Source organism: Castor canadensis, chromosome 1 (assembly GCF_047511655.1).
Source record: "Castor canadensis chromosome 1, mCasCan1.hap1v2, whole genome shotgun sequence".
Taxonomy (NCBI): Eukaryota; Metazoa; Chordata; class Mammalia; order Rodentia; family Castoridae; genus Castor; species Castor canadensis.
Genome location: NC_133386.1, coordinates 103,552,576 through 103,573,105, shown reverse-complemented (window position 1 = coordinate 103,573,105; position 20,530 = coordinate 103,552,576).

Genomic DNA, 20,530 nt, shown 5'->3' with positions numbered 1-20,530 from the left:
GCTGAGGTGTGGATGGGGATGTCTGATGAGGTAGACGTTTGTCTCCCTATATATCCTGTCAGGGATATGCTTTCTATGAAAAGAGAGGGAGCATCTGAAGAATTTTGCTGTGATAAGAGACAAAAATGGAGAAGACTGTGTGCTTTCTCCCTTTTAACTGGTCTTTTTTTCTATTTTCTGAGAGCAGACTGTGAAACCTGTTTAACGAGTTTAACCAGATGTTTGGCAAAAGCAATTAAGCACAAGTTAGAGACCAGCACTTTTTTGGTGCCTGCAGGGTATTTTTTCCAAACTCCCTGAAGAAGAGAGCCCATTGCTGTTTAGAGTCAAGGGGGTAGGGGGACACTCATCCTGAACTATTTGGGAAAGGAGAAAGAGAGGCTGAGGACTGAGGAAAAAGTGAGTTTCCACATCAATGCATGAAGAATTATTGCTCTCCACTGGAGCTCATGTTGATCCTGCCCAAAGGTGGTACTGGAGCACTGGAAGCAAAGGGTAACTTCAACTCTTGGGCCATGGAAACCATGAAAGAAGTATAAGAGATCTGATTGTCTGTTTGCCTCAGACATGGCTGGAGGGGTCTGAGACTTACCCACCTTTGGAGCATCATGGCGACTCAGGAAGTTGCATCTCCAGGCTTCAGGTAATGTTGGGCCCTTACTAGGAAAAAAAATAACAGATGTGGGGCCCTGTTTAAAAAAATAACAGGGACATCGTCATTTCAGGCACAGGCTCCTTTGTTCCTTAGCACTGACCTGAGCACAACCTCTCCCCTGGAATGCACCATAACCTGGGCATGAACCCTCCTCTGGAATGCACTACCTCAGCCCTGATCCAATCATAATTGAGCAAAGCAGGCCTTTGCCCAAGGTGACCAAAAAAAGGAATAACTCTGGCCACACTCCTGATGATCAAGACACAATGGAGTAAAAACCAATTCCAATATGCCAAGACCCCCTCACCTGAATAACATCCAATCTATTTATCTCTAGGATGGGAAGTCCTGCCTCCTGCCCTTCCCCAATAAAAACCCTGCCAGGGTGAGGCTTAGGGCTCTCTGTGCAGACCCGCTGTGTCAGTGAGGTCAGAGAGCCTGAGCTTAAGCCCAAATAAATGCTCTTTGTTTTTGCATGCGACTTCGGACTCCTGAGTGGTCTTTTGGGGTCTTGCGGTCTGGGTACAACATTTGGGGCCTCATCCAGGATCCCCCAGATCCCCAGGACCCCTGATTCATGGAGTCTGACACTGGCTGGTAAATGTTCTATTTTTGTGAAGTGTCTGTTCTGAGTGTCAGGCCCTATTAGGATAGCCTTCAGGTGGTCTAGGCGGATGCGTTGGAAGACCCCAGGCTGTGGGACTCGGGAGGCATCCTGAGCCCACCGGACCAGGATTGGATCCCATTGGTTAAACTGAGGAGACAAAGCGGGTCACGCCCGCGGAACAGCAAGAGGCCATCGTCTCATTTTCATTTTTGCCTTAAGGCGCCAGGAAATATTGTTTCTCTGTGCATAGTCTTAGTGTTCATTGTTGTGTGTGTGACTTATATGACTTTAGAAATGGGACAGATGCAGGTGACGCCTCTCAGTTTATTTTCAGATCACTTTTCAGATGTTAGAGCTCGAGCTAGGGAACAAGGACTGGAAATTTAAAAAGGCAGACTTTCTACTCTTTGCAGGAATGAATGGCTGACATTCGGCATCAGATCGCCACCAGAGGGCACTCTAGACCTTCCTACCATTTGCAGGGCCAAAGATGTAATCTTTGGAAAGCCGGGACACCCAGACCAAGTCCCTTATATCGTGACCTGGAAAATGAGCGGTAAAAAAATGAAAATAAGCCCTCCGCTCCTGAGTCTGCTACCCAGAACTCTATTGCCCCCATCTACCCCATCTTACAGGGTGGCACTGAGGAGCACCTCTTGTCTCTACCACCACCCTATCAGTCCCCACTGCTGAGAGTGTGGACACCTGAGCTGCAGGGCCCTGGGGAGGCTGAGGCAAACCCAATTCCCGGAGCTGGAAGTCCCCCTCATACCAGGAGAAGGTCTCAGCCAGACCAGATAAAGCCATCAGCTAATTCCACAGTTCTCCCTTTACGGGCAATAGGGCCAAGCAATGAAACGGGAGACCAACAAATGCAATATTGGCCCTTTGCTACTAGTGACCTTTATAATTGGAAATTACAAACACCAAAGTTTTCTGAAAAACCTCAGGGTCTTATTGATCTTTTAGACTCTGTCCTATTCACTCACCAGCCCATCTGGGACGACTGTCAGCAGTTATTACAGATTCTGTTTACAACTGAGGAAAGAGAGAGAATCCAGGCAGAAGCCCGCAAGTTGGTTCCCAGAGATGACAGCAATCCAACCACCAACCAAGCTAGGATTGACGAGGGATTCCCCTTGACCAGACCCAATTGGGACTATGACAGGGCAGAAGGTAAGGAGAGGCTCTGGGTCTACCACCAGGCTCTAATGGGGGCCTCCGAGCGGCTGCTAGGCAGCCCACTAATTTGGCCAAGGTGCAACAAGACAAGGCTGAATCCCTGGCAGCCTTCTTGGAATGGGTGCTAGAGGCATACCGTACTTATACTTTTATGAACCCGGAAGCACTTGAAAATAAGAATGCAATTATTCTAACATTTGTAAATCAGTCAGCCCCCGACATAAGGCATAAACTGCAGAAGTTGGACAGGTTAGCTGACAGGTCCCTACAGGAACTCCTGACAGTGGCTGAAAAGGTTTATAACCATTGGGAAACTCCAGAGGAGAGACAAACTCGAATAACCTTGGAGGCAGGAGCAAAGCAGACTTGCCAACTCACCAAGATTCTCCTGGCCTCCTTTGTGGAATTGCCAGAAGACCGGGCACATCAACTATGCCGGTTCACAGCTGACCCAGGTAAGAGAGGGCCCACCGGGGGGGTGCCCTAAGCTACAGAAAAACCAGTGTGCTTACTGTAGAAAGCTAGGCCACTGGATCAAAGAGTATCCTGAGAAACTGACTACACAGCAAGATGATGGCGGGGGCCGAGCCCAAATCCTGGAATTAGAGGAACTAGATGACTAGTGGGGAAGGGGTTCGGACCCCCTCTCCAAACCTAGGGTAACTCTTAAAGTGGAGGGGACACCTATAAGTTTTCTCATGGATACGGGTGCTCAACACTCGGTTTTGATGACTGCACAAACGGTCATCAAAAGGTTGCTGGAGGACATCCTACCAAGGTATGGTATGCCAGCACTCCTGAGCTCTGACAATGGACCGGCCTTTGCTTCTCAGGTGACTCAAGAGTTAGCCAAGGCACTGGGGGCAAAATGGAAATTACACTGTACATATAGACCCCAGAGTTCAGGACAGGTAGAAAGAATGAATAGAACTCTAAAGGAGACTTTTACCAAATTAACCATGGAGACTGGCAGGGACTGGGTGGCTCTTCTTCCCTTTGCCTTGTATTGGGTGTGGAATTCACCCTATCAGATAGGATTAACCCCTTATGAAATTATGTTCGGGAGTCCTCCTCCCATCTTACCTAATCTAAAGGCTGAATTGATTGCTGAATTTGATAACCGACAATTGCTTGATTCCTTAGAAGCTGTAGCACAAGCTCACAAAGATGTATGGCCTCATTTAAAGGCTATCTACAAAGCTGCTCCTCCACCTACCCTGCATAACTACTGACCGGGAGACTGGGTCTATGTGCACAGACACCTCCAGAAAAACCTTGAACCATGCTGGAAAGGACCATACATTTTGCTTCTGACCACACCGACGGCTACTAAAATCAATGGGGTCGCCACCTGGATTCATCACACCCATGTCTGGCTTGTGTATCCCCATGACTGACTGGAGGATTACACTTCACAATGGAAAATCAACAGAGACACAGACAATCCCCTCAAACTGAAGCTGTGCCATTCTTGATAGTTATCCTAACACTTATTACAACAGTATGTACTGCTCCCCTTAACCCTCATCAACCCCTTAACCTCACTTGGTTAGTCACAGAGACTTCCACAGGATAAATCTTGACCCAAGTCTCAAAAATAGCACCCCTTAACACCTGGTTCCCGGAATTGGGTTTTGACCTACATGCTTTGCTCCCTGATTGCAGTCCATGGGCATTACACCATAATTACTTCTATGTTTGTCCTGGGAAGAGGGCTGATAAGGGCTGGAGAAAACAATGTGGGGGAGTCAGTGATTACTTTTGTTATTCTTGGGGCTGTGTGAGCACAGGGGACATTTACTGGTCACCTCCAGTAAAAGGGGATCTCATTAACATCCAAAATGATACCCCCTCAACCCTTCCTAAAAGCCTTAAGACCAAAACCTGTACTCCCAGCAGTAATTGTCATTTCAACCCTATCAAGATAATCTTTACCAACACCAGTAGACAAGATACAACCTGGGAAACAGGAAAGACCTGGAGGCTAAGGTCCTATAACAAGGTCTGGTGAGTCTCAGGAGGACTATTTACCATCATCTTACGAAAAGGAGTTCCCAACTCTCCAAAACCCATACCCATTGGCCCAAACCCTGTCTTAATTCCCACAGCGATACTAAACCTGCTACGGCTCCCCCGATGACTCCCAGATCTGCAACCGCAGTTCAGGAACATCATTCTCCAGGTACATATTCCCATACTAAGAGCCTTCCCTTCTCCTGATATCCTATCTGGGAATTGATGACCAAGACCTTTGAGGTACTTAACTCCTCCCAACCAAATCTGACAAAGGAATGCTGGCTCTGCCTGAATGCCCAACCTCCATTTTATACTGGAGTAGCTGTAATGGGAAACCACACATGGGTCAATCTGACCCAGTGCTCTTGGGGACTAAACAGCAAACTTTCTCTCCAACAAGTGACAGGAACAGGGAATTGTGTTCGGTCCCCTAAAGCCCAGCTCCCTACAGCACTCTGTAATCAAACCATTGATATCTCAAACAATACTTATTATTCAGCTATCTCAGGGTGGTGGGCTTGCTCCACAGGACTAACCCCTTGTATCCATGGAACAGTCCTCAACAAAGGTAACGGTTACTGTGTTATGGTGCAACTGTTCCCCAGGATAACTTACTATGAAGAAACCCAGATGGAGCTAGCTTTTTCCCCCATACCTTCTTCCAGAACTAAGAGAGCTATAGGGGTAGCAGCAATTTTACTACCCTCGTTGGTTGGCTAGGAATAGCTGGGGCAACTAGGGTTGGCACCTCAGCCCTAATTTTGCAGGACAAATATTATAGGCCTTCCAGGTAGCCATCGATTCTGACCTCAAAAATCTGGAAGAGTCAATCACTAAATTAGAGGAATCTCTAAACTCCTTGGCAAAGGTTACTCTGCAAAACAGAAGAGGCCTGGATCTCCTCTTCATGCAGCAAGGAGGCTTATGTGCAGCCTTAGGGGAAGAATGTTGCTTCTATGTTAACCACTCAGGGGTTATTAGAGATTCAATGACGCTGTTTAGAAAAAGGATCAAGGATAGAGAGCCTAAAAGCTCAGGATGGTATGAGCAATTGTTCAATTGGTCTCCATGGCTCACCACCTTGCTCTCAGCTTTGGCAGGGCCTCTAATACTCCTCCTGTTAATGTTGACTATAGGACCATGTATAATTAACCGGCTGCTAACTTTCATCAGAGAATGGGTAAATGCAGTCCAACTCATGGTGCTGAGGTCGCAATATCAACCTCTATACACTATAACCCCTACCTCCTCCTCAGGCCCATGATTGGGCCTGAAGAATTCACTAGAAGAAGGGGGGAATGTTGGGCCCCAACTAGGAAAAAAAATAACAGATGTGGGGCTCCGTTTAAAAAATAACAGGGACATCATCATTTCAGGCACAGGCTCCTTTGTTCCTTAGCACTGACCTGAGCACAACCTCTCCCCTGGAATGCACCATAACCTGGGCATGAACCCTCCTCTGGAATGCACTACCTCAGCCCTGATCCAATCATAATTGAGCAAAGCAGGCCTTTGCCCAAGGTGACCAAAAAAAGGAATAACTCTGGCCACACTCCTGATGATCAAGACACAATGGAGTAAAAACCAATTCCAATATGCCAAGACCCCCTCACCTGAATAACATCCAATCTGTTTACCTCTAGGATGGGAAGTCCTGCCTCCTGCCCTTCCCCAATAAAGACCCTGCCAGGATGAGGCTTGGGGCTCTCTGTGCAGACCCGCTGTGTTGTTGAAGTTGGAGAGCCCAAGCTTAAGCCCGAATAAAGGCTCTTTGTTTTTGCATGCAACTTCAGACTCCTGAGTGGTCTTTTGGGGTCTTGCGATCTGGGTACAACAGTCACAGTGGGGAGTTGCCTGGCCAGAACACCCTTGTACTTTGAAGAGAAACTTTCCTTTCCAATGGCTGTTTTCAGACCTACTCCTAAGTGGGTCAGATCTTGAAAAGGAGAGAGATTAAGGAGGGTGAGAGCTGAGAGTTGAGAGGAAAAAAGCCTCCATGCACTGAAGTTTGGCTCCACCCATACAGCATTGGCAGTCTGGTATAAGTCCCCAGTCAGCCCCCAATTCCTTGGGTTGCCTGCATTATGGCTGTAATGGGATCAGAGCTTTTCCTCAAGTTCCCAAGGGAGAAACCCTCCTTAACAAGAGAGAGAGAGTGAAAGAGAGAGAGAAGAGGTCAGCTTGAGAGGGTCACCATAGCTCAGCCTGGGGGGGGGGTTCTTCTGGAGAAAAGACCCAATCGGAGTGCCAGATGGTCATGGTCACATTCCTAGACAGCCTTTCCCAGTTTGGCACAGGCTATACCGATCTCAGGTGAATATTGGCCCCTTTGTGCATCAAATATGATGCACAGATGACATGTGCAGGAATTTCAGGTGCTCTCTGAGAATGAAAGCATGGGTGGACTCCAGCAGGAGAGATTGGAAAGATTTTATTTATAGAGAAGAGAAGAAAAGCTGCATGAATGAGCATGCACAAGGACCCAGAAACCAGTGCTCCCATGGGTCAGGTAGGGGGATTAGGTTTTATAGCCTTTTTGAGAATTGCCTTAGGGCTGAGATGTCTCTCAGGTGTAGAAGTTCCCAGGGAAGGAAAGGTGTCTCCTTGACCACTTATCACCTTTTGGGACCACCTGCAGTCTGTCCTTCAAGAGGTCCCAGGACAGAGAAAAAGTATTTTCTTGAAAAATACTGTACTGCAAGATACAGCAGAGATTCCTATAAATATAGAGTTTTCTGATCATCTTATCTTCATAAGACATGAATCAGTTGTTAATTATGTAATTAGATATCGCAGTCCAAATAATTAAAAAAACATTGTGTATTTCAGCAATTGATTGTAGCAATGTTGATTTATACAAAAATAAAGTTTAAGAAATCTGCTTCAAGCAGAAAATAAAATAGAAGTTTAAAAAAATTAGGATCTCCTATTTTCAGGAAATAGAAAGAATTTCTCTGTATTAAGATGGTTGACACGTTAGAAAAATTGTATTCTGTTAGAAAAATAACATTCTATTTACAATTCCCAATTTTCTAAATTTTAGCACATGGATATGCTCATAATCATTTGCAGGGTTAAACCTTTTCACTGAGATCCTTAATGAAAGGAAAAAAATACCTCTGAGAAATTGTACTTTACGAGTGTGTATTATAAACTCGTGAAGATGAAAATCTATTACATATGATAAACTAGGACCATAACCATTGCCAAGAGACCTGTTTGGTTTTGGTCTGAGCATCACCAGAATATATAAAGAACATAACAGCTGATTTGTATATTCATTTGAATTTTGCAGAAGTAAGACAAATAATATTCCAAAGGTTTAAAATATAATGAGGAAGATATTCAGATATACACATTGCAATACATAAAATAGAATATGAACAATAAAGTGGATTGGGATAAGAGACTGGAATCTTCTTAATATTTCTTTTTGTCTCTATGACTGCATGGGCCCCGGCATGGAGGCAAAAATATGCAGTTGTTTAAAGAAATTTTTTGTTTTACTCACTTTATAACATAGCACATAGGTCATGATTGATATTCAACTACTATATCTATCTTAAATGATAAATAGGTGAATGATTAAAACAACTTTTAAAAGATGAATTCAAGTTAGCTAGGTAGGTAAAAAGGAAAATATTCTTTTGAGTTTGCTTTCAATAGCATGAAATAAGTCATGAGTGATTTCATGGTGATGAAACGTGTGTGAATGTGTGATGAAGAGGTGTCTTTCACTCAAAATGGAGCACAGGAGAGCAGTAGCTTATGAAGAACAAAGGGCAGTTGGAGCATTTATCTTAGATCTTGTTGATTAAGAAGAGAGGGATGGTGGAAATAGGATTAACATACTTCAGAAAGATAGCTTGTGTAGTAAAGATGTAATGGTGGTGATCATGGTGGTGACAAAGAAGGAGGAGGCTCATAGAAAGGGGGCTTTAGGAGAACTTTAAGTTAAGCAAGAAATAATAAAGACTAAAGCTAACACCATTGTAAACCAGAAACAAACTGTCAAAAACCCCCACATAGATCCAAGAATTTATGTTCTGAAAGTCATGAATTCTGAAGCTTATATATCTCTTTCAGAAAAAAAAATGAAAGAGTTCTTATACTAAGAAATTGCAAAGCACAATAGATCAAATCTATTGCTAGTGCCACTTAGAGCCATTGTAGTAATTCCTGAATAAAATGATTTCTTCACCTGTTTTTCAATTTGTTTGAAATCATGGAAAGTTTTAGGTATTTCAGATCCAATTCCCTGCAAAAAAACCTAAAATACTCAAAGGTGAAACAGAAGGCAACCTTGTAACAATAGAGCCAAATTCTCAAAGGCAAAGGAATGTAGCACAGTTTGTTTCAAAGGATCACATTCACAGAGACACGCATGAAAACAACTGTTAGAAAAGGCATTCTGAAAGCATCCCCAACATCACTGATACAAAATATTCACAAGCCAAGCTAGACTAGGTTCCAGCACCCATGTGTCCCTAATTCACTCATCTTTGAAGTGCAAAACAGACAAGGGGAAAGTGGTCTTTAAATGAATGCACTTACTATAACTCATAAAGCAAACTTATGTCCTAAAATGCCAGAAATATGTGTAATAAATATAAAATCAAAGCAATTAATATTCCTTCAAACATACTGAAACTTTCAAAAGCATTCCTTTATGGATTCCCAAATACACCTTCCAAAACTGCAGCAGGAAAAAAGACTCTGAATTGTCTCTCTCTCCAAGCTCAATGAAAGTAGTTTGGATTTTTTAACAGTGGTCACTGGTAGTCTCTGCAGAGTGATTGCTTTCAAATTCCTTTCATAAGAGTGTCAGCATGAAAAAAACAATTGTGTCTCAAGCTTAATCTTTAAATGGCATTTTTTAAAACAGGCTTTGAGTAGAATTATTATTCTTTTCCATTTATTCAGAAGAGGACACTTTTATAAAAGGTTTATAGAAGTCTGTTAATTATTCAATTTATAGACATTCCTGAAAGCAAACAGTCAGCAGCTTGCAGCAGGTACCATGGGGAGTGTAGACGACTTAAAAAAAGAACCAGGAACCTACAAATCCTGTGCACACATTAATAGAAAGGCAAGACTTCTTCAGGTTTTCAGGTGAGTTCAACCATCTTGACGAAGTGAAGCCTCTTGGGATTTCTCAGTGCCTATGACATGTATATACTAGCTACTATAAATACATGCTAAATAATCCTTTCTATGAAACGTCTTCATTCATTAAAAATGGCTGTCTTGTACTTCTTAACACTTAGTACCTGGGATGGTCCTACCCCACTTTGACAAATTTCCATAAAACTAATAACCTTGGAAAATGTGCACAAATGTATATTAATGTTGCATTATCTTTCTGTATGTAAAATTCCCTTATTTCTACATTTTCTGAGGATTTACAAACACATGTATTTCCAGAGTCCTAATTGTATTCATTTATTATGAATTCTATAATAGCTAGCTAAATGTGTTGGTGGTTTGAAGGATGAATTTTTAAAAGTATATCTTGGGGTTTCTTGTATCTTCTAGAGAGATAAGTTAGAATTATTTCAGTAATAAAGTTTTGAGATGAATGATCTGCATTAGAATGGTGGTTAAATAAAGAAGGAAATATTTAAGATTTAGTGAATGATAAGAACTAGTCAAATATTACATGAGGAGGATGAGGGGAGACAAAGTTAGCCCTGTGATCTTGGGCATCAATAATTCTGTGATTATTTTAGTAATAAGGAAGGTAAAAAGAGGAAAGTGAGTATGGGAATATTATGTTTCCTTTTATACTTGCCTTACTTATTTTTTTTTTAAGCCTGAATCTTACTTTTTATATTCTATGTGTGCCCTCTTTCTGAGTTCTTTTTTTTTTTTTTCATTTTTCTTTTATTATTCATATGTGCATACAAGGCTTGGTTCATTTCTCCCCCCTGCCCCCACCCCCTCCCTTACCACCCACTCCACCCCCTCCCGCTCCCCCCCCTCAATACCCAGCAGAAACTATTTTGCCCTTATCTCTAATTTTGTTGTAGAGAGAGTATAAGCAATAATAGGAAGGAACAAGGGGTTTTGCTGGTTGAGATAAGGATAGCTATACAGGGCATTGACTCACATTAATTTCCTGTGCGTGGGTGTTACCTTCTAGGTTAATTCTTTTTGATCTAACCTTTTCTCTAGTACCTGGTCCCCTTTTCCTATTGGCCTCAGTTGCTTTTAAGGTATCTGCTTTAGTTTCTCTGCGTTAAGGGCAACAAATGCTAGTTAGTTTTTTAGGTGTCTTACCTATCCTCACCCCTCCCTTGTGTGCTCTCGCTTTTATCATGTGCTCATAGTCCAATCCCCTTGTTGTGTTTGCCCTTGATCTAATGTCCACATATGAGGGAGAACATACGATTTTTGGTCTTTTGGGCCAGGCTAACCTCACTCAGAATGATGCTCTCCAATTCCATCCATTTACCAGCGAATGACAACATTTCGTTCTTCTTCATGGCTGCATAAAATTCCATTGTGTATAGATACCACATTTTCTTAATCCATTCGTCAGTGCTGGGGCATCTTAGCTGTTTCCATAACTTGGCTATTGTGAATAGTGCCGCAATAAACATGGATGTGCAGATGCCTCTGGAGTAACAGTCTTTTGGGTATATCCCCAAGAGTGGTATTGCTGGATCAAATGGTAGATCGATGTCCAGCTTTTTAAGTAGCCTCCAAATTTTTTTCCAGAGTGGTTGTACTAGTCTACATTCCCACCAACAGTGTAAGAGGGTTCCTTTTTCCCCCGCATCCTCGCCAACACCTGTTGTTGGTGGTGTTGCTGATGATGGCTATTCTAACAGGGGTGAGGTGGAATCTTAGTGTGGTTTTAATTTGCATTTCCTTTATTGCTAGAGATGGTGAGCATTTTTTCATGTGTTTTCTGACCATTTGAATTTCTTCTTTTGAGAAAGTTCTGTTTAGTTCACATGCCCATTTCTTTATTGGTTCATTGGTTTTGGGAGAATTTAGTTTTTTAAGTTCCCTGTATATTCTGGTTATCAGTCCTTTGTCTGATGTATAATTGGCAAATATTTTCTCCCACTCTGTGGGTGTTCTCTTCAGTTTAGAGACCATTTCTTTTGATGAACAGAAGCTTTTTAGTTTTATGAGGTCCCATTTATCTATGCTATCTCTTAGTTGCTGTGCTGCTGGGGTTTCATTGAGAAAGTTCTTACCTATACCTACTAACTCCAGAGTATTTCCTACTCTTTCTTGTATCAACTTAAGAGTTTGGGGTCTGATATTAAGATCCTTGATCCATTTTGAGTTAATCTTGGTATAGGGTGATATACATGGATCTAGTTTCAGTTTTTTGCAGACTGCTAACCAGTTTTCCCAGCAGTTTTTGTTGAAGAGGCTGCTATTTCTCCATCGTATATTTTTAGCTCCTTTGTCAAAGATAAGTTGCTCATAGTTGTGTGGCTTCATATCTGGATCCTCTATTCTGTTCCACTGGTCTTCATGTCTGTTTTTGTGCCAGTACCATGCTGTTTTTATTGTTATTGCTTTGTAATATAGTTTGAAGTCAGGTATTGTGATACCTCCTGCATTGTTCTTTTGACTGAGTATTGCCTTGGCTATTCATGGCCTCTTGTGTTTCCATATAAATTTCACAGTAGATTTTTCAATCTCTTTAATGAATGTCATTGGAATTTTGATGGGAATTGCATTAAACATGTAGATTACTTTGGGGAGTATCGACATTTTTACTATGTTGATTCTACCAATCCATGAGCATGGGAGATCTCTCCACTTTCTATATACTTGCCTTACTTAGATTGCAAAAGTATATCTGGAATAGTCAGTATGAATAGTTTCTATTTAGCTCAATCATGTTTATTGTGTGAAAGCAATGTTATATAGCAGATTCCCCAGTGACATACACACATGTTTTAACATGCCCCTCCTCCAGTTGATGCATGTGTAATGTGGGAAAGCTATTCAATTTACCTAGCACAATTTTGTAATCTATAAAATAAGTACATTAATGAGATTTTCCCCACCCAATCCATTTTATGAAAGAAGAAAATTCAACTGTATAAATTACCTGGAACTCAATGAGCAGTTGAAAACTTTCACCCACTCCCAACTGCTGCCAACTCCTTTTTAGTTGTGTTAATGTGTAGTTGACAGAAAAACCCTGTACATTAAGAAATATAGAGTCTTCCAAATGTGTGTACCAAACTAAAGTGAATCCCTATTGAAATTATGCAGTCAGGCTTTACTCAAAGTCCCAGATGGGATGTATGGATGTCAGGAGTGTTTTACACTTTGCTTCAAAGATGATATGGCCATAAATTACTGCATAATGTTTATCAGGCTACAATAGGAGAGTCAATACCTTAGAAGATGTTGAGAAAGAATTATAATGTATATTAAACTTCATCTCAATGTGGGAATTCCTCACAGTTCTCTTGTATTTCTTGGTCTTTCTTTTTAATGTGTGCAGGGACAGGAAGAGAGAGAATATAAGAGCTCAAACATCATTATGGAATGAATCTGCTCTAACATATTTTTCTGCCTCTTTTTACAGTCCTAACACTTTTTTTGAAACCACAGACTCCATCCCATGTAATTGACATATTAGAGATGCACAGATGACACGCGCAGGAATTTCAGGTGTTCAGGCTTCTTGGGTCCACTCTGAGAATGAAAGCACAGGCAGACTCCAACAGCAGAGGTCAGAAAGATTTTATTGTAGAGAAGAGAAGAGAAAGCTTTATGGGGGCATGCAGAGGGACACAGAAACTGATGGTCCCATGGATTAGGTTGGAAATTGGGTACTTATAGCCCTTTTTTGTATTTCCTGAGGGTGGAGATTTCTCTCAGGTGCAAACAGAGGTTTTCTGGGAAGGAGAAGTGTCTCCTTGGCCAATTATCACCTTTTGAGACCTCCTGTTACTGCAAAACACCTACCCAAAGTAGTAGAGGGCACTTCTGACAAGGTAGGCCTTGGCATTAAGGACATGCAAAGGTCTTTGTAGTCCTCTGCCTGTATGGTAATGGACCACAGCCTGGCCCTAGACTTTTTTTTTCTCTCTTTTTTTCTCATTATTCATTTTTTCATATGTGTATGCATTGTTTGGGCCATTTCTCCCCCCTGCCCCCTACCCATTACCTTTCCCCCTCATCACCCTCACTTCTGGGAAGAACTTGTTCTGCCCTTTTCTCCAATTTTGTTGAAGAGTAGACATAAGCAATAATAAGAAAGACATAGCAGTTTTGCTAGTTGAGGTAAGGATAGCTATACAGAGAGATTCCTAGCATTGCTTCCATGTACTAATGTGTCACCAGCACAAACAGGTGACACTGCTGCAATGCTCTGAAGATGAGAATTTGGCTTACTTTCAAATTCCAATCACTGATGTAGATTTTTATTTTAAATACAGGAAATAGGTCTGCTTTCACATTTTACAGTATGTTTGATGTAGCATCACTTTAAAGTACAAAAGTCCATATGCTGTCAAAAATCACAAGACCTGTAATCCTAGTTTTAAATAAAGCACAGGATTTAATATTAATTTTTTGTTAGTTTTGAAACTTCTTATGCTAATATAAAACATTAATGATGAATGGGCTAACTAAAGAATCTTTTCTAAGATATTAGAAAAACTTCATGACAAATTGAGTGTTTTTATATGCTATTATGTACATCATTGAACATATACTTCAAGTGTGAGACTATTTTATAAAGGTAAAATATGACTGGTGCTAATGGCTCACACCTTGTAATCCTAGCTGCTCAGGAGGCAGAGAGAACAGGAGGATTGTGGTTGATTGTGGTTGAGACCCTATCTCAAAAAATCCTTCACAAAAATAGGGCTGGTGGAGTGGCTCAAAGTGAAGGCCCTGAGTTCAAATTCAAGTACTGCAAAAAAAAATAGGTGAAAAAAATATCACTTGTGAATCAGTAAAGATTTCAAATTAAAATATCATACAACTAAGGCAAATAATATACCACTTTAAAATAATTTGTAAGGGATAGCTCCAAATTCTGTTAGAAAAAATTTTTGAGAAAATAATCTTTTCTGTTTTATTCAAATAAGATGCTACACTAAGAATTTTCTCACCACATACTTAATGAAAAGTTAAAACAAAACAAAACAAAACAAAAAAAGCCAAGCAAAAAACTCCAAGATAAAAAAGACCAAAAGAATATATTTTTGGATGCAAAAAGTGTTTAAAGTAGAATACAATATCTTCTATTTCTGATAACAAGATGGAATAACCTGACATTTAAGATCCTCTTTAAGTTGGATGTGGCTTGTGCAAATTATAGAATCAGCCTTATTGCCCTTCAACAGATGAATTAGGAAGAAAATGTGGTATATACACATTGTGGAGTATTATTCAGCCATATAGAAGAATAAAATCATTTCATTTGCAAGAAAATGGATGGAAATGCAGATCATCCTCTTAAATGAAATAAACTAGACTTAAAAGACAAATATCCAAATTTTCTGTCAATGCAAAATTCAGATATAAAAAATAACCAAACAGGAAATGAATATATAAAGGGGGGTTTCCAACAGTAGGTGGAAGAGGGGAAAGATAGGGTGGAGGGGAAACAGGAAAATATGACTGAAGTATATTGTATGCATGTTTGAAAATGTAACACAAGCTATTTAAAAATATTCAAGAAAGTTAAAAAGGTGTGGGGGGATAAAAAAGTCTAGTAGAGAAGGTGAATATGATCAAAGTGAATTATAGACATATATGCAAATGTCACAATGAAATCCTTTGTATTGTATGATTAATATATACTACTAAAGATAATTTCTAAAAATAAAAGACCTCTCCCCGTATAAAAAGTAGATGGATGTGGCTTTTAGTAGAAGAGATGTGAGCTGTCTCCTTCAGCCACGGTAGAGTTGCCATATCTAGGTAGAAAGTCATCACAGAAGAAATGGGTAATTATGTCATGCTTGAAATAATTACTAATGCAGACCATTCATTTCATTCCTCTCATTAAGAAAAAGGTTTCTGGTATTGTGTCATTTCCTACTGTGTTCTCCATTCCCATCCCCAAAGTTTTGTATATCATTGTATTTTCCACTCAGAGTTCCTGAAGCAAATGAGTGAATTACAAATTCAATCATTTTATCTTCCTAGAGACACAAACTACATCTAAAGTAAGAATCAGACCATTCTTATGCCTTACTCCTACTGTAAATGTGATATGAAATCTGAATTCTCTATTTGTACAAGCACATTTCTAAAGTATTATAGTCCTTATGACTTTATCACTTCTTCTCAATTTGAAAACAATCACAGTAATGTTCTGTAAGGAATTTCTCATAAAACTAATCAGAATGATTAATTATTTTAAACTTATTTATAAAAGTTGCATTTCTTTTTTTGTATTATAATACTATTACTAGGTTAACTCCCTACTTACTAGGTTACCTCGCTACATTTTAAAAACAAATATTTTTAAAAATTTTTGTTAGCATATAATAGCTGTACAGGGTGATACATTGTGATATTTACATATGTATTTACAATATATCATTCTCCCTTATCCCCCTTCTCCCTTCTTCAAATAATTCCAACAGGTTTCATTCTTCTATTTTCATATATGAATACAAAATACATCCACCACATACAACCTCATTCACCCTTTTCTTATGCCCACACTCTTCCCACTTTCCAGTCTTTTCTACTGCTGGAAAAGATCTGTTTTACCCTCCTTTCATTTTCTTATTTTTAAGTGTATGTGGGGAGTTTGCCTGGGTACTTCAGGACTGTATGTATTGTGCTTTAATCAAATTAACTCCCTTCCTCATTACTTATTCTTTCCCTAACACCATGCTCCCTAATATTCAACAGCTTACTGTGCAGTACTTTATACTGTATTCGTATGTAGAGGAGTTGCTTCATTCTCTAACTTTTTTCCCCTCTCTGCCTTAGGTTGTCCCTTCAGACACTAATACAATTTCAAACAAGAAATCTTAAGAAAACTTTTACGTGTTCTCTCTAGTCTTATCCAGAAATTCTTACTTGAATACCTAGTTTTTGTTTTTCTGGTTTTTTTTTTAACAATAGCTACTCCTGTTCTTCTATGTAAGTAGGAAAATGATCAATACTGCCATTTTCAAGGTGGTCACTTGGATATCTAGGAAGAATCATTACTCCTTGCTGTGTACACTATTATGGTTTGAATATAAGATATCCCATCTGTTCATGGTTCAAGGCATAGTCCCCAGTTGGTGGTGCTATTGTGGGGTGGTGGAAACTTTGAGGGTAGTCCTCTCTGGAAGGACCAGGTTACAGGAGGCCTGCTTTTCAAAGACATATTGTCACTGGTCCCTTCTTGTTTCTCCCTTTATTTTCTGTCTGCCACAGGTGAGCAGTCTGCTCTACTACACCCTCTTTGCCATGATACTCTTCCTCATCACAGGTCACCAGGATGGGACCAAGCATCTAAGGAACTTCTGAAACCATGGGCCAAAATAAACCCTGTGTCCTTAAAGAGTATTCCTCTCAGGTATTTGTCATAGCAATGAAAAACTAACTAATGTATCAACTTTATACAATGTCTCTGCCAGCCTTCACACCACACACACATACACACATTCTCAATCTCATACAATCTGAACTTTACCTGCATCCGACCACCAAATCAGGTTTACATTATCAGTATACTTCTAATTGTAACCTTGATAACATTTTCTCACTTGCTTTACCTCTCTCTTCTGAGTTTTAGCCTCAGTGCAGTTTTTTTGGCTTCTTAAAGCTTTTATTCATTTGACTTTTCACCACATAGTGTTCTTTTAGCTTTCTTCTGACCTCATCAATTTTCCTTATTGCTGACCAAGTCTTTTACTAAGTTAGGGCACTACAATTCTGCATTTGGCATGATTTTCTCCTTCATATCTCTTTTCCCTTTGTATTTGCCCTCACAAAATATCATTCATTTCATTCTCAATAGTTCTCTACTAACTCTATGCAAACAACTTTTGTGGCAGCCTTTGTACCTATGGCTGCCACTTCCCAACCTGCATGTGTGAAGTTTGTGCTGCCAGGTTGATGCTGCAGCTTTGTATCTCAGCAATATCTTACATTCAATCTGCCAATAAGGACTTTATATTTTCTGATACAAACATTGCCTCTGAAATCCTGCTACAATCACATGTAATAATGATTTTTTTAACACTTTCTCTTTGCATGAATTGAGTGGTGCAATTACTCCTGCCCAATGTCCTCTTCCAGTATCATTATTGATATTCTTCACTAAGATATTATTTCAGGACTTTCCCCCTGAAATTAAAATTTATTCCTTTGTCATCAGTTGTAGTATTTCCAACCATATCAACACTTTTATGTCCATATTAAATTATTAAATATATTTCAAACTTTCTTCTCGGTATCTCTAATGAATATTAGAAGAATATCTCAAAATATTAGAAAAGTCACATGCTCCTCTGAGTTGTATTTCACAAATGAGTGGCATCACCATCCACCAAGACCTCCAGCGCAGAGAGGCTGAAGTCATTGATTCTGCTTCATTTTCCATATTTGTTTTGTAGCCATGTCTATTGATTATGCCTTTAGTAGCTTATCTTTAATCAGCTTCTTTCTTTTCCTTTCTTCTGTTTTATACCATAAAATTTCTTGAGAGATTTCCTCCTAAAATGAAATTAATCATGTTACCTCCTGTTGACACACCTAAAAGTGGTCCTCTAATGCCTAAGAAGTTAAACTTTCATCATGAGAAATATAAACCAGTCTTTCAACATATTCCAATAACCATAAGAGTTATTGTTATAGGTTCAAAGAAATTCTTACTTTTCCCAAGTGTTTATGACTTGATAATTTCTAAGACTCCCTTCCGTATTCCTTCGTTGTAGGTTGCCTTTCATTTCTGCCAGACAATATGCAGCTGATCCTTCAGGTCCCAATTCAAATCTCACCCCTCTTTTGTGAGCCTTGTTCTATGTACTTATTTTTCTAGACATTAAAATTATTTGGACAATACAGTGTGTTATGTATGTCTATTAACAATTTACATACATACTTGGAAATGGGCCTCTGAAGAGCAGAGGTTTAATTCACTTTTAATTCCCAGTATTTCACTCATTGCCTATCATGAGTATTCCTAAATGTTTATTAAATCAAATAAAGTCTATAATCTTTTAAATATGCAAACACAATGTATTTATCTATTGATATCAGCATGGCTTACAAGTTAGTAGTTAATAATAGACAGTATTTATGTAACAATATTGTTTAAGGTCTGTCATACTATATGTCTACTAAAATGTTCAAGTTGAAAAAAGAAGGGCTCCATGTTGTAAATGTCCTTGTAAAGAGCACTCTTCTTCTATGATAAATGTCAGAATATATACTTCACTAATTCAACCACAGCAAAGTCATTTTATAGAGTTTAATCATATAACACCATTCAGTGAGTTAATGGTTATTTCACATGAGTGATGATAGTGATATACTGAGATTTCAGGAATGGTGTGGAAGATTATACAGCAGAAAGCAGTGTAATATTTAAGATATACTTTCTCTAAAATGAAAACAAAATCTATAAGCATAATGTTCCATTTCAGTCTTTCAAAACAGACTTATAAATGAAACATTTCATAAACAATGAGCACCACTCACTTAAACAACCTTATACAGAGGAAAGTTGAAACAGCATACATAATTTACACTATAGTAATCTTATTTCTTAGCAAAAGGAATGAATCCTGTCACAAAATGGTGGGCAAACACAAAGCAATGAGATGCATTCCAATAGATTTTTCTGCAGAGGAATACATACATCAGAAGATAATTATAATGTCTTGTATATATAATTGTTAACTGTAACTAAATGCAAGCAAATAATTGGAAACATTTTTCCATTAAGGCATTGATATAGAGTTTAGAAGATTAGGTAATTTATAATGCTGAGGAATGGAACATTGAATACTTGAAGCTTCATATTGGAGGGACACTAACATATCTTTATTACATAGCTATGTATTTCTAGGGACACAATTTCCTTCATATTCTTACTTTGCAGGGATTTAAATAACTGAGTTGTCCATTAATTTGTATTTTTTGTTTGCATATGTATCATCAAATGGTCACACAGACAATTACAAGTTTCTTCATGAATTTCCATGCCCCAGCCTTGGTGGGACATCACACAGCAGCTATATTGTCCCTTGGGTCATCAGGGAGCACAGGCTATTGACACTATTTTCTAAGTACTCAATCCAGAATTATTTCTGAAATTGAAATATAAAAACAAAATCTCAAAATAATGTTGAAAATACCAGTTTTAATAATATATCCAAGAGTAAATGTGGTGGTTGTTTCTGTGTTCACAAGATTGCCTGATTGATTTTTATATGAACACTATCATACCCCACAATCTCATCACGTGATGCTCAGACAATGACCTAATCCTGAAGTATAGCATGAGCTCCACTCATTTTTTGGATCAAAGTTAATTATAATATAATTCAAAGAAATAAGTAATCAACTTGCAAATTGTCCAATGAGTAGATTGTCTAAGACAACACATCTGAGTTCCATGACTGCAGCCATATCATCATTTCTAGGTCTATTTAGAGATGAACAGAAATAATTTCCAAGGCTCTATAGTTTTAAGAAACTCATGTGAGGTATGTTACATTATCACATAGGAAATATTTACTCTGTCATTTTTTGGTGGAAGGAGGATAATATTTCTCTGCACAATTGACATTGGGTATAAGTATATGCCTTGCTTTTTGTCTAATGAGGAAGACATGATTTGAGCAGAAATTGAAATGTGCTCGATTAATTTTACTTGTCCTCTTGCACTTCTATTTTTCTTAAGAAGAATATACTTCAGGTATCCTCATACTTAAAGAGGATGAGAAACAGGTGAATTTAGTTCCTAGTTAGGAAAAAAACCCAATGAGGTGACATTTTTGATTAGCTGAACTCCGTCAATATACCAAGGAAAAAAAAGAAAGAATTGTGTTTTATCAAAACACAAAGAGAATGGAGATTTTTTTCTTCTTTTTTTTCATTATCATATTTCTGTTGTA